General features: G+C 36.9%; 1 protein-coding gene across 11 annotated transcripts in view; it reads left to right on the forward strand.

Annotated features, from left to right (window-relative positions):
* The window catches only part of LINGO2 (leucine rich repeat and Ig domain containing 2), an 840065-nt gene that overhangs the window by 611289 nt on the left and 216072 nt on the right, over positions 1 to 12704 (forward strand). For all 11 annotated transcript variants that reach the window (XM_072153017.1, XM_072153028.1, XM_072153038.1 and 8 more), the window contains one exon: positions 2634 to 2695. The gene's annotated coding sequence lies outside the window, so the exon portion shown is untranslated. The remainder of the gene's footprint in view (positions 1 to 2633; positions 2696 to 12704) is intronic.

Here is a 12704-nt window from a genome sequence, read left to right on the forward strand (position 1 = left end):
AATTCTCTGCCGCCTGTCCTGACCTGCCGCTACGTCCCTGACTCCGATCCTGTGCACTCTATCCTGACCTTCTTCCTGACAATGACTTCAATTCTGCCTGCTGACTCTGTACCTCACCTTGGCCACCACCACGAGTAAAGTCTCACCTGTGGAGCGACCTGGTAGTATCCCTCCGCAGCTAGTCAAACCCACTTTGCTGCGGACTCTGGTGAAAACTGGGTGCCACTTAGCCTCCGCTCCCAGGTGTCAGCTTACATCATTGCTCGCGGTGGTACAGCAGGTCCACTACTCCTGATCCTGACAACAATCTTCTTAACTTCTCCTGGTCTATGACATAGGACACTATATATATAATCTTATTATCTCTTCATGCTCTACAACATGTTCCCTGCAGACAGGACACTATGTACAATCTGCTCAGCTTCTCCTGATCTAGCACATTCTTAAGAGATGGTGAACGTGTGAATTGTAAGTGGAGCTGTAATCATGGATGACATGAAAAATCACTTATTCTTTCAACCACTGTTTAGACAAACAGCCTTTTATAATGGAAGAAAATATACCATTAATTACCTCCTTCATTAGGTCATTATGCTTACAGAGCTGTTATTGCAGGCTAACCATCCTTCTTAGCAATAGTGCATTAGGCTTTATTAATCGAACATCTTGAAGACATACATCTTAACAATGGAGGCGCCCTCTCTAATCAAACGTGCTAAGAGCATGAGAATGAATGTCTCTTTTCGAAATATCACATTAAGGACACCCAGACATTTTATAGAACTTAATACATGGAAAGTGGAAATTAAATATGGAAAAAAAACAAGCCTGTGAGCCTGCATTTGCATTCTCCAGTATAACAGGCACTGCTTTCAGACACTGTACATGTGACAAGCATACTAAACCCATTTCACACAACACCATATCCATATGCAGTGCTTTGATCATCCTCTATAGCTTAGTTACAAAGGCTTTCTAGCTGCAGGCCATAGTCCCAGGAATCATTCTCTTGTAAGATATATTAGAAATACTAGATTCTAAAAATCCTCACATTCATCCAGAGCTTACTGCTAAACGAACAGTATATGTAAATAGATATGCAAATTAATCATCTTCAGTGACAGCTTAGAGAGCGGAGCACAGTTCTGCAATGTTCTACCAAATTGTGTACAAATATTTAGGATCGACGAACACGAAATGATCAATACAATACTAGCTGCTTCTTTTACAGACAAGCACACAATGAGGCCGATGTACTGTGTGCCAATCTCAACAAGCCATGTCTGCAGCCTTCAGAATAGATTTCATTGATCCATAACTTAAACATCTCATACAGGTTTCATAGTATTTTTAGCAAACATCTGATGAACCAATTCACCATCAAATGGATTCTAAAAATACAGAGATCAAAATGAATGTATCTATCATACGGCTCAGTGATACCTGTCACCACAGGTGGGGATGAAGTCACCCATAAGCACATACAATTAGCAAGTGACAGACATCAGCTTTATTGCTGGGCACAGTAGTTGAACAATAGTCTTTAATATACTACAGCCAATCCTTTGGTTCATTGATTTTCATTCTGTGAATTTTGGGTATTTTCAGATCTGTACGTTTAAAACATTAAGGACGAAGCCTATTTTGGTCTTCAGGACAGAGCACCTTTTTCCTGTTTTCATGCTTGAATTCCATAAGACATTTTTTTTTATCTGACAGTAATATAAATCTGACATAGGGATATGTCAGTGTATATTGAGAACAAAAATATTGTGTAAGTTAGTAAACCCCTTCCTGTCGAAGGCCATTTGCAATTTAGCATTTTTATTTCTCACTCCCCCCATTAAAAAAATCTATAACTTTAAATTTTTTCCATGTTTAGCTAAGGTCACTATGGATACAGTAATATGGATTTTTTAAGTTTATTGTATATTTAAACACTCTATATAATAACATAGAGACATTTTTGGGGTGTTTTCCATTATTATTTTTTTATTTTTTATTTTTAAAAATTTTAATTTTACCTTTTTGATATCTCACTAGATGACTTACACCTGGGATACATTGATCCCTTATACAAAACAATGCAGTACTGCACTGCTGTGTATTGTATCTTTTAGTATTACTATGAAAGTTTGACTGTTAGACCCAGCCTTGGACTAGCCCTAATAACCTAATAAGCATCTGTACATGATGGAGGTCTTGGTCAGACCTCTGGATACCATGGCAACCTCCTGTTACCCCATAATTGGGTTGTGCAGGGCCTGTGGTTGGCAGAGTGTTGCCTAAGCTAAGCTAAGGGGTTAAAGTGTCCATAACAAAGAGATCTCCATGCCAGACACAGCTGGGTCTAGGTTGTGTAGAACAGCCAGTCTCCTGCTGCTGATGGGACTGACCGATCAACGGGACATGATCGGGCTCATCCTTATGCGACAATGGCCTGCTAATTAGGTAGCAAGCAATTAATGAGAACCTTTCACTGAGTAGTATATGTAGTATATAGTACATATTTCCTTTTATCTTCTCATACTACACTAACTGAAGTTAAAAGTTTTGGTGTATACCTGCTTTGTGCTATTGAGATTGAATAATATGTCATGTTAATATGAACTCTATTATTTGCTCTTTTTCAGGCTGTTTATGTTGGCTGAACTGGGTGATTTACCGAAAGATAATTACATTTCCCATAGACTAGGTAAGTGGCTTTCATTCATTCCGAAAATTTAGATTGTCAACAGAAAGAATATGTTTTTGATCCCACTTGTACTAGTCACAAGTGTCCCAAAAAGTTTTATGGTTTGCCAATGACACTTCCATAAGTAAGGGATGTAAACTAAACTATGAAAATGCACTTTACCTCCAAATAGTAAAATCATTGAATATATACTGTAGCAATGCTATGATAATTATGTAGTGTACACAAACAGGCTGTGGAGGTTGTTACATAACCAATCAACTAGATTTACTTTTTACATACAATCACTAATCTATTATGTGTAGGCCATATATCATTGTGGTAGTTTAGTAAATTAAAAATAATACTAACGAAAGCCAGAAATGGTACAAACAGACAATAACAGAAACCATTAAAGGTCCATTAAAGTCAATGCATATTGTAACAGATCTGTTAGACTTCTGTTATTATGATTATCTACAAATCAATGAACAGATTTGCTAATTTCCAGCAGGGGTATATGATGTCCATAGGAAAAAAATCACTCTCCTCCCAACAGGAAATGTGTATGTACCAATTTATTTACTAAGCGTTCTTTAGAATTGTTTACCACAATGATAATATCCAACAACGTAATCAAATAATTTACATTATTTATCAAATTGGCTTAAATATCTTTCCAGGGACAAACCTTAAGATCTGCTTTGTTTCTAATATACAAGATGTAGTATTTTATAAATATAATGCTTTTATCTAAAATACAAAATGATGTATAAGAGCAGTATGGACTGTCCACACTATTCCCAAATTACATAATATATAGAATGACTTTTCATAAATAAAATGGCTTCCTAAATACCTTATATTCCATAGTTTGTAGTTATTGAGAGTTATAGAGTTGAGTTTACTATCCCACAGGTTTAAGAACTGAAATCTGACAGTATTCCTTGTTGAATATAAGGTGTGCACAGTGCTTGCTAATGATTTGTATTCTAGGAATTGTCATTTACTGTATGGAGCAGGCACTGTACACTGTAACAAGGCAGGCAGGGAATGTGGAATTTATGGATTTGGCTTAGGGATTAATCAAAAGGAATCAAGTTTTTTAACCTAAACGGGATTGTCTGTGGCTGAAATATAATGGCATATCCTTAGGGTAGATCATTAATTGGAGATCGGTGGGTACAACACCTGGGCCTGCATTGGTCAGCTGAGAGCAGCCTATGGCTCTGTATTCTCTGAATTTTAAAGGGTCCATTCATCAACAAATTTTAAAACTATTGAATACTCATATGTAAGAAGATTATGTAGATAATATTTAAACTAAAAAGGCAAATTAGGTTAGCAAAACCTTTAACAATATCACTGTCGGGCTGCAGAATTATAGTATATGCTGCCTTTTTCACATTTTTCATGTTTTCTAACTTTAATCCTATATAGGATGTGGATAAAATTTACATATTTTGGAGACAGTAGACAATGTGTTACTGTCTGTTAATTCATTATTTTACTTTATTTGTTTATGAACGTTGTGATTAAGCTGAGTTTTTGGAGCATGGAGTTCATTATTTATCTCTAAATGCGTTTGAACAGCTTACTAATGAATTTCTATGTTCTTGCCACTTTGTGAAGATCACACAGATCTTTATGGGAAGCACAATGTGAAGCAAAGTAAACTTTTATCAACACATATTCCCTTTAAAGTATATTCCAAATTGCTGCATGGTGCAGTCAGACTGTTCTCGGTGAATTTAATCACACTGGAGTTGCTGGCATGTAAATGCACGGTCTACAATTAGTGTCACTTTGTATCTATGAAATTTGGATCTGGCACCAATGCTTTTGGAACAAATGTTGGTTTCGGATATTATCCAATGCTAGTGTACAAGCACACATAAGTGTTTCATCTGTTTAACAATCATCATCCTGGTTCAATCCTCCTGGCTATGCTCTTGGCAAGCTGCTTTTAAATCTCCTGTCCAAGCCATTGTATGTACTCTGGGATAGAACATCAATTGACTCAATTTGATAAGCAATGCAACTAAAAAAGAACTAATATAGAGCATTTAGTATTCTAGTGTACTCTATAAGCCTCCAAAACAAGAGAACACTCCATTAACAAATCTATGCTTTCAAAGTGTTAAAGGTGCAACATTTTTGAAAAATTTTGACCATTGCACTAGTTCAAGCAAATATGAAGAATAAGTGATTACTAATGTGACATTCTGGGGGTGTATGCATATTTGTTTTAAGAGGGGTGATTATTATAAGAATGTGGTTAAATTATTCTTAATATTTTTACTTGTCATTTGAGAGTCCTTGGAACTTGCCAAGAAGCCAATAGGCTTAAAGAGAACTAAGCAGGTAAATTAGCCCTTTAAAACTAAATATATTTTCATAAACTGCCATTAGGAAACATTGCCCCTATTCCCTATTCCTACATTGTCCCTCCGCATGCCTGCAAACTTAAACAACTAGGTCCTAAAGCTGTATGCAGATGATCTGAGATGGTTTCAATGAGCCATTATCATATATAGCTGCCCAGCATATTCATGAGTGAGAGGTAGAGTCACACCCCCAGTGCTTGACTGACAGACTGTATAATGATGTGACACTCCTGGTGCAGGCTCCTCTATATGCTTTCTGGTGCTGATGGCACTGGCCATCTGAGCCACCATGCCTATTTTGAAGGAAACCAAGTACTAACTGCTCCATCAGGAAAAAAAATCGATGGGCCTCATGTTGGGATCCCCTGATGGAAAGTCAACTGAACAGGCACAAGGGTGGACTGAAAGTCAAAGAGTAAAACAGATTATCGTATATATGGAAGACAGAATGTCCATTCTATTTCTATTTAGTGCAGGGAATCCCATCTTTATGTGTAGCGCAGGTAGAGTTGGGTCTATGAACTCTGCCCCTGTACACACTGCTGACATCATAGAGTGTGTCAGGGCAGAGCACATGGACACATCTCGTCTGCGCTATCACACATGAAGATGAGAGGGAAGAGGAATGTTGAAGGGTATATAAGATTTTATTTTTTTAGGAGCCTCTGCTTATACTTGAGTACATAGGGTAATAGATATACCAATTCACTAAAAACTGACTATTGACTATTATACTCTAATTGGAAAAATAAAAGACAGCTTTTATAGTATGCACTAAAACCTGAAATCATTCAAAAAAAATTTTCTTGTTTACAGTGGAAATTGACCAGAAGTATGGTTTGCCCTTTTTAAAAATGAACAAATGGATATTACAATGAATAATGTCATATGCATTGATAGGAGCATCATTGTTTCCCTTTTAACATAAGGATGGAGGCTCAAACCTGCCAAAGCATTTTAGATGAAGAGTTAGGTCAAATAATTGCAAACCCAGGGGTGGGGCAAGTAATCACACGATCTTTGGTAATAGTATCATAGTATATAAGGCTGGAAAAAGACACAAGTCCATCAAGTCCAACCTTTAAGAATTAAATAAATGTTTTACCCCATAACCCGTGATATTTTTTCTCTCCAGAAAGGCATCCAGGCCTCTCTTGAACATGTATATAGAGTCCGCCATAACAACCTCCTGCGGCAGAGAGTTCCATAGTCTCACTGCTCTTACAGTAAAGGACCTTTATCTATGTTGATGGTAAAATCGCCTCTCCTCTAGACGTAGAGGATGCCCCCTTGTCCTGGTCACAGGCCTAGGTATAAAAAGATTTTTGGAGAGATCCTTGTACTGTCTGTTCAGGTATTTGTACATTGTAATGAGGTCTCCCCTCAGTCGTCTATTTTCTAAACTGAATAATCCCAAATTTTGTAATCGGTCAGTGTATTCTAATCCCCCTATTCCCCTAATAATCCTGGTTGCTCTCCTCTGCACCCGTTCCAGCTCTACTATATTCTTTTTATACACTGCCGCCCAAAACTGTACACAATATTCCATGTGTGGTCTAACCAGGGATTTGTATAAGGGCAAAACTATGTCTTTATCATGAGAATCTATCCCTCTCTTGATACATCCCATAATTTTATTTGCTTTAGCAGCAGCCGCCTGGCTCTGGTCACTAAAATTAAGTTTACCATCCACCAATACCCCCAAGTCCTTTTCAGCTCCAGTTTTACTAAGTAATTGACCGTTTAGAACATAATTATACTTTTTGTTCCCATGGCCCAAGTGCATAACTTTACATTTATCTACATTAAACCTCATCAACCATTTCTCTGCCAACTACTCAAGCTTCCACAAATCCCTCTGTAATGCTAAACTATCGACCTCAGTATTTATTACTTTACACAGCTTAGTATCATCTGCAAATAATGAAACTTGACTGTGTAAACCCACTACAAGGTCATTAATAAAAATATTAAAAAGAAGTGGCCCCAATACTGACCCCTGTGGCACTCCACTGGTAACGTCAACCCAATCTGAGAATGTGCCATTAATGACCACCCTCTGTTTTCTATCACTAAGCCAATTATTTACCCAAATACACAGATTTTCTACTATTCCCAGCAGTTTCATTTTATATACCAACCTTTTATGTGGCACAGTGTCAAATGCCTTTGAAAAGTCCAGATATACAGCATCCACAGCGTCCCCCAGATCCAGTCTTGAACTTACCTCCTCGTAGAAACCAATCAGATTAGTCTGACGGGACCGATCTCTCATAAACCCATGCTGACGCTGGGTTATAAGGTTGTGCACAGTGAGATACTCCAGGATAGCATCTCTAACAAACCCCTCAAATATTTTCCCCACCACAGCAGTTAGACTCACGGGTCTGTAGTTTCCAGGATCGCTTTTTGATCCTTTTTTGTATATTGGTACCACATTTGCTATGCGCCATTCCTGTGGAACATAACCAGTCCTCAGTGAATCTTCAAATATTAACGGTCTGTCTATCACCATACATAGTTCATGCAGAACCCGGGGGTGTATGCCATCTGGCCCTGGTGATTTATCTATATTTATCTATCTTATCTAATGCTGGTGGTTAGAGACACTTATCCAAGCAGAAGGGAGAAGCCTTATCCTTAAATAACTGCAGCCTTTTACAGCTAGTATCAATACTGGGTCACACCTTAAAGGGAACCTGTCACCAGGAGACCCATTTTTAGCACTCCCCCAGTCCCCACAGAGCATAGTACATACGCTGCCAAAGTGTTTTTGTATTAAAAATTGGTTTTACAGAAAAAAAGATATGTTATATTGTACTTTTCATTAGCATCTGCTGTGTGACTAGGCAGTTGTCACGGGTCTGGAAAGTAGCAGTTCCCCCCCAACCTTGGGGAACAGCTACTCCATGTGACCTTTTCAAATATATGAAAACACCCATCACTTGGCTTAGCAACGCCCCCTGCTCCTCTACAGCAAATCCCGAGTGAGGGGAGTTATTCATATATTTGAAAAGTTCACATGTTTCCCAAGGGTGGGGGGGGACTGCTTGTTTCCAGCCCCTCCTATTGGGCAACTGCCTAGTCACACAGCAGATGCTAATGAAAGGTACAATATAACATATCTTTTTTTCTGTAAAATCTATTTTTTACACAAAAACACTTTGGCAGTGTATGTACTATGCTCTGTGGGGATTGGGGGAGTGCTAAAAATTGGTCTCCTGGTGACAGGTTCCCTTTAAAAAATTACTAACTAGAAATGAATGGACAAGAGAGAGTTTGTATTTTGCTGAATTTGGCTGAATCCAAACTTAATGACCCCCTTCTTGTCTGTCAGTGACATTTAAATCTTAGCGGGAGCTACAATTTTGGGGAGGATCGTCCCTCCTGGTGACATCATCAGAAAGTGATGAACCTCCCCGGCATGTCTTGGCATTTTAAGAGATAGCATCCATGATCAGTACCAGAAGCCATACCCAGCCCTGAAATTCTGACTGAAGTTAGCTGAATGGTGTGAGACAGGGCAGGAACAGAACAATCTAGTTTAGCCCTTATAAAAGGCACAGATTTCCACAGATTAAAAAAGTAGGTAAACACTAGTAATCCAAACTTAAAAAGGGTGGGCAATGTTAACTAAAGATACCCAGAATTCCTCAAATGCTTGATTACATCTCAATTCCATGTAAATAAAAGTTTCTTTTACAATGAATCCTTATTATATCCACCTGACATAGATAATGCAATCATTAGGTTGTCAATTGACCAAAAAAAGATTTTAACTGCCTGCAAGTCGAGATCATAAGAATAATGGTATTTTCCACGAGACAATAAATAAGTTTTACATGTAAAAATCGAAAAATCATTCACAAATTTGTTAAAAGATGAGGTGTCATTCTGGTATCACTGTACCACTCCCTCGCAGTTTGCATACATGCCTTTTGTGGGAAAATGATTTGTAATATCAACTTTTGTACATTTTTTTTTTCTTGCCTTTGTGTTTCTAAATCTCTTTCATCTAAAACCATTGAATAGAAAAACTATTACATTTCAAAAAAATACTGCAGAAAACAGCATAAAGACCAGTTTGAACAGCACCAACGAAGGCCTAGGTCACAATGGTGATTTTCTCTCAGCAATTTAATGACAGTGATTATCTACCCAAATAATGTTCCACAGAAATCAATGGATTTAGAGGTCAAGGTGCCACACTAGTGATTTTGAAGCCTAGTTTGCTAGAGATACACTGTGAACAGCATTTTTGTGAGAGTAAAGATAAAAATATGCTGGGAAAATGCTCCTGCCTAGATAAAGGGAAATACATGAAACTATTCAATGGCTGAGCTTATTTTGAGGAAAGGGTCTTGTGAGTAGTGTGGAAATTTTTAAATAGAAGACATAAAAGAAGTTATTGAAATCATTTTTGTAGTTTATATTTTAGTTTTTATTTTGTAGTTTGCAGTTTATATTTATAACTAATAATAAAATAGCAGATTCCAATTGAATAATAACAAATTTATCAGTCATATTTTCTAAAGAGAATATACAGTATATTGTTGTGACAACAATATAAACATTCAGAAGTATACTGTAATAAAGTGAGAAAACATCAAGATAAGGGAGGAGAAGAGGAGGACAAAATACAGAAACATAACATATACTTCAAATTATTCTACAACTTTATGAGAAAAGCAGCTATGTAATACTGTAATGAAACAGTTGGAGCCATTCAAGGACTCAGCCCTTTTCCTTTTTGCTTTTCTATTTATCTCTTAACCTTTTAAAAGCCCTAACTTTTCATTTTTATGTTTACAGAGTAGTATGAGGCTTATTTTCTGCTAAACAAATGGTACTTTCTAGTGGCACCATTTAATGTTCCATGCTATATACAAGAAATCTGGAAAAAGATTCCAAATCCAGTGAAATTGACTAATAAAATGGGGTTGCACCATTTTCTTACAGCTATGATTTTATGGATTTCATTGTGTAGTCCTATTGACACATCCCCTATATTCTTTGGGTTAGTAAGAAGATTATCAAAATATATGTGGCTAGAAAGAAGGGTCAAAGTTTAGAAGTATGTAACAAGGTGACCAAGCACCTATGTCAATATCTGTCAGTGATACGCCAGGAGAGTTGGACTTAATCCCCATGTATAACAATTACAAATCAAACAGCACAAAAATGGGGAACTGAATGAAAGTTCAAAAACAATAAGATATAAGAATGCAAAAAGTTTATTGGTTACAATGTGATTGGATAAAAAACATATATGGAGCAATAAAAGGAACACTGGTTACAGGAGACAGAAGATCATACAGACCAGGTATCATGGAATACAGAAACTATATACTGCAGAATGCAGGACATATGAAGGAGACATAGTCAGTGTAAAGCATTATAGCAATAAATGTACCTGCACAAATATCAGTAGTAAAATGGAATCAGCATATGCATCATCAGATGACTAAAATAGTCATTAGTACTTAGCAATTGGCGTAGCTGAAAGATGCCAAAACTGTATCCATAATTACCTGGTCGCTGAATTAGCTAGGGGCTAATTCAGCGACCAGGTAATTATGGATACAGTTTTGGCATCTTTCAGCTACGCCAATTGCTAAGTACTAATGACTATTTTAGTCATCTGATGATGCATATGCTGATTCCATTTTACTACTGATATTTGTGCAGGTACATTTATTGCTATAATGCTTTACACTGACTATGTCTCCTTCATATGTCCTGCATTCTGCAGTATATAGTTTCTGTATTCCATGATACCTGGTCTGTATGATCTTCTGTCTCCTGTAACCAGTGTTCCTTTTATTGCTCCATATATGTTTTTTATCCAATCACATTGTAACCAATAAACTTTTTGCATTCTTATATCTTATTGTTTTTGAACTTTCATTCAGTTCCCCATTTTTGTGCTGTTTGATTTGTAATTAGTAAGAAGATGTAGACACGAAAGTTATATAACTTTGTTTAATTTTCATAGGTAAAAAAAATCAGGATTTTGTCAGAACATTGCTATTTGGCCTTACTGTATGGAGCAATAAAAGGTGTGTTTTTGTGAGCCAAACTGAAGTTTTTATGGTAACTGTAAGACCTTTTCATCCATTTTTATGGATGGTGAAATAACAAACATTGATATTTGCAGCCTTTTGTTTTAGAGAATTATCAATGTTACCATCATATTCTTATAAGGCATTGTGAAATGTACAGCACAGGGCAAGCATATGCAGATTACAATATAAAAACTAGAGAAATAAAATGTCAGACAGAAATTGGTTAGTTTGGGTGATGAATGAGGTCTCCACCAAATGATAACATTACCCCTTGAGCATGCTGTCAATTTTACTTTTTGAGTAAACAATTTTTACTCCCGTTCAAATATTATTACTTTTTTACTATTCCTATCACAGAGCTCTATGAGGACTGCTTTTAGCAGGATAAATTATGCTTCATGGTGGCACCATTTATTGGCATGTCCAATGTATTGTGAGACTGGAAAAAAATGTAGAATGCGGTGGAATTGTAAACAATTCTTGGTAACAGCTCTGCATTCACAAATGTCCCAAGTTTCTCCAAAGTTTTATTGTATATATCTGTTTAAGGGCACTTGTTTTCAGGTTCCTTTTTGTTCTAGTTTTATACATTTACCAATATGTTGACAATATATTTGGTTTTTGATTGCTTTTCATTTAGACTGTTTGGGTGGCAAAAATCTATAATATCGACATTTTAAAATTTTACTGGCTTTAGAGTTCAACATACAAGAAAATTGTTTTATATTGAAATAGTTCAGGAGTGTTTGGATGGAAAAGCACTAAATAATTTTTAGTTTTCTTCACTTTTTCATGAATTCATGGAAATTCGAGGGCCCAGGCTGACCATTGCAGAATAAACCACTTGATATACTTGGCTGCTTGTAGCATATTTCCACACTGAAAGCCAGAAAGAAATTTAGAATTACAAAGAACCTAATGTCAATGTGCGTTTTCACCTTGATTATTGAGAAGAATATAAATGGTCAATAAAATATAACTTTTATTGGGTATTAATTCAAATATGGTTAACTAAGTGTCAGTGTGGACTGATGAGAAACACTCCTAAACAAATAAGCAGTTTATAAACTGATTAAACCTAGACCCCATGGGTCCCCCATATCCATAGAGGATATATATTCGGGCCAGATAAATCTTACAAGTGAAAAGGATGATGAAAAATATGGAAAAATCTGGTCCTTAAAGGGTATGGACTCACCTAATGGGGAGGTTATAGTGAAGAGAAGTAGCACTGTTCTTCCAAACTGTACGCTCCAGTGGAGGTGTTAGATGACTGTGGTAGAGGTTGTATTTCAGAAGACTCCGTATGTAGTCCATTAGAGTTGTCACAGTGGAGCTATACATGTAAGTAGAGGTACACAGGGTACCGTGTAACTGTTGGAAGAAGAGGAGGGTAGATATAGATGCAGTGCTATCCCTATTACTCCCTAAACCGACAGAATGCTATTAGTCCCTGTAAACCTAACCTCGGAGCCGCAGCCCTAAAAAGCTGCCACCCCGACTGGAACCTTACCCTATGAACACTGGCCCAATTACAAGCCTCCAGGTCCATAGGTAGGTATAAATAGCATCTCAACA

Source organism: Engystomops pustulosus, chromosome 1 (genome assembly GCF_040894005.1).
Source record: "Engystomops pustulosus chromosome 1, aEngPut4.maternal, whole genome shotgun sequence".
Taxonomy (NCBI): Eukaryota; Metazoa; Chordata; class Amphibia; order Anura; family Leptodactylidae; genus Engystomops; species Engystomops pustulosus.